This window comes from Apteryx mantelli, unplaced genomic scaffold (assembly GCF_036417845.1).
Source record: "Apteryx mantelli isolate bAptMan1 unplaced genomic scaffold, bAptMan1.hap1 HAP1_SCAFFOLD_34, whole genome shotgun sequence".
NCBI classification, from domain to species: domain Eukaryota; kingdom Metazoa; phylum Chordata; class Aves; order Apterygiformes; family Apterygidae; genus Apteryx; species Apteryx mantelli.
In genome coordinates this window covers 3,075,390-3,078,478 of record NW_027118693.1, presented here as the reverse complement: position 1 = coordinate 3,078,478, position 3,089 = coordinate 3,075,390, and the positions used below count along the sequence as shown (strand labels likewise).

At 47.8% G+C, this 3,089-nt stretch overlaps 1 pseudogene; it reads right to left on the bottom strand.

Moving 5' to 3' along the window:
- Window positions 1-1,091: 1,091 nt before the first annotated feature.
- LOC136996329 (olfactory receptor 6M1-like) lies at window positions 1,092-2,064 on the bottom strand (annotated as a pseudogene).
- Window positions 2,065-3,089: the final 1,025 nt, after the last annotated feature.

Below are 3,089 nucleotides of genomic sequence, written 5' to 3'. Positions count from 1 at the left end.
TAGTTGAGGCTGGAAAGGACCTCCAGAGATCATCTGGTCCAAACCCCCCCCCCACTCAAAGCAATGTCAGCTAGAGCAGGTTGCTCAGAACATTGTCCAGTTGGGTGTTGAATATCTCCAAAGATGGAGACTCCACAACCTCTCTGGGAATCCTGTTCCAATGTTCAGCCACCCACATAGTAAAGAAGTGCTTTCTTGTGTTCAAGTGGAATTTCCTGTGCTTCAGTCTGTGCTCATTGCTTCTTGTCACTGCTCCTGTCACTGGGCACCACTGAGAAGGGTCTGGCTCCGTCTTCTTTGCACCTTCTTTATTCTTTACAGATACTCATAAACATGGATACGATTGCCTCTGAGCCTTCTCTTCTCCAAGCTAAAGAGTCCCAGCTCTCTCAGCCTCTCCTTGTATGTCAGATGCTCCAGAACCTTAACAATCTTTGCGGCCATTCTCGGGACTTGCTCCAATATGCCCATGTCTCTCTTGTAGTGGGGAGCCCAGAACTGGACACAGCACTCCAGGCGTGGTCTCATCAGTGCTGAGTAGAGGGGAAGGGTCACCTCCCTGGACTTGCTGGAGATGCTCTTCCTAATGCAGCCCAGGATGCTGTCGGTGTTCTGTTAGTGCACCTAACAGAGGCAGGCAACAGACACAGCAGCTTGCGCAGCAGTTTGTGCAGCAGGGCACAGAGAAGGGGACCATCACCTTTGCCCAGAACAGGATACACACCCTCAGCTATGGTAGCGATGTGCCACAGGGCACAGTGCCCCATAGCCTTTGGAGCAACTGACCCTGCAACGTCAGAGGCTTTGATGTAGACGGAGCTCCAGGAGGAGGATGCAGCTCAGCAGGTCTTGGGCTGCAGGGAGTGCCTGGGGCCTCTTGCTGAGGCTTGAGCAGTGAGAGACGGTTTTCTAGCCTGCAGGAGATGTGTGCTCGTTGAGGGGCTGTGCTGCCAAGCTAAGGAGTTGTGGGAGGAGGTCAGCAGCCTGGGCAGCATCAGAGATGATGAGTTTATGGATACTGTCAGCTGTTTCATTGCAAGAAAACAGTGTGTTCTGAGCACATACCTGTGAGTCTTCCAGCGGAGTCAAGTTCAAACCCTCCGTGAATTCAGGCCAAGTCCGTGAGCTCCTACACACTTGCTGACTAAGTCCGTTAATGCCTCCTTGACCTTCTGGTTCCTAAGGCTGAATATGAAAGGATTCAGCATCGGAGTGAATGCAGTGGTGAGCAGAGATGCTACTTTGTTTAGGTTCATGGAGTTGGTTTGAGAGGGACGGACATAAATAAAGACTGAGGTGCCATAGCCGATAGTGACCACAGTAAAATGAGAGGCACAGGTGGAAAAAGCCTTCTGCTTGCCTGTGGCAGAAGGGGTGCGGATAATGGCACAGATGATATAGAAGTAGGAGAAGACAGTCAGCAGCAGGGAACCTAGCAGAATGGGCAGTGAAATGATGAAATCAATAAACTCCAGCAGCCGGATGTCAGCACAAGCCAGGTGCAGCAGAGGGGCACTATCACAGAAGAAATGGTTGATGGTGTTGGGACCACAGAATGGCAGCTGAAGCTTCATCACTGTGGGGACCAAAATGGAGAAAAATCCACACAGCCAGGATGCCACTACCAGCCACATACAGACCTTCTTTCTCATGATGTTGCTATAGTGCAGTGGGGAGCATACGGCCACATAACGGTCGTAGGACATGACAGCGAGCAGGACATACTCTGTGGTGCCCAGAAGGAAATAAAAGTAGCTCTGAGCCAGGCAACCATAAAAAGAAATTGTCTTCCTCTCCGAGAGGAAGTTTTCCATCATTTTGGGCACCAGTCACAGTGATGAGAATTTCAATGATGGAAAGGTTGCAAAGGAAAAAGTACACGGGTGATTGTAAACGGTAGTCAGAGCAGGTTAACACGATGATAACAGAGTTTCCAACCACTGTCACCAGAAAGACAATGAAGAACAACATGAACAAGGTGACTTGTACTTCAAAGGGGTTCAGGAAGCCAATGAGGATGAATTCCGTCACACGTGTCCTGTTTCCAAAGTATGTATCTGTCATGCTCCTAATTTTCAAGGAAGGAGAAGAAAATAAGGGAGCTGGTGCATTTTAGGAGGTGCTGAAAAGTCAACTCTGAATTGCATTGGAGAACACTGTTTTGAAGGAGTAAATAACTTATGATAATAAGAGGGTGGAACAGTAAGATGTGAGTGGAGAAGACTGAAGAGGATGCTGAAGATAGGAACACAGGGAGACAAAAAAGAAGAGCCTGGGAATCCCTTGCCTTAACATAGACGCCCCAAGTTAGATGCCATCCTAGACTTTAGCCTCAGTGGAGGGAAAGTGGGACTTCCTGACAAGCATTCAGGTTATCTTAAAAGAGGTGACTAAGACCAGTCAGATGAACCTTCCTAACTTTTAAACGGGCAAAGCTGGGTGAACAGAATGCCACCCTAACCTAAATCCCAGGGTCTAGTCAGGATCAGAACCTCCTGCACTCAACTCAGATCTAGCATGAATGATGGGTAGCTAATAAAGTAAAAAAGCATTGCCAAAACACAAATAGATTTGCATCCATTTTTGATCCAAAAATAAGGGACAAATCCAGGCTTATGGAGAAGCAAGTTACATTCAGGAACAGCTGCTTCCCAGAGAGAAGTACCAGAAAACAGCAGTGTCCCTTCATGGGGACCGTCAGAAATACTTACTTTTCAGTTACCGGATTTTTCCAGACACCATCTCCAACGTCTCTGTGCTGGCTTCATTTTACTTTCACAAATGAGAGCGGTGTCCTAGTGAGAGAGCTCACCTCCACATCTTAGGAACGCCTGAGAAAAGAATTCATCGGTGGGAGTCATTGCTTGTGGGTCACTGTAATCCCTTTAACTTGCACTGAGTATCTTTCCTTTTCTCTGTACCACTACTATGTGGACATTTGAGGGAAATCTTCAAAGACAGGGACAGCAGCAAACCTCTGAGAGCAAGCAATCTAATCTCTTCATCACCCTGCTGATGGCAATTTCAGTCTTCACCTATTTCCCCATTCACAGACATCATAAATATGTGGCGAAAAGTGCAAATGACCC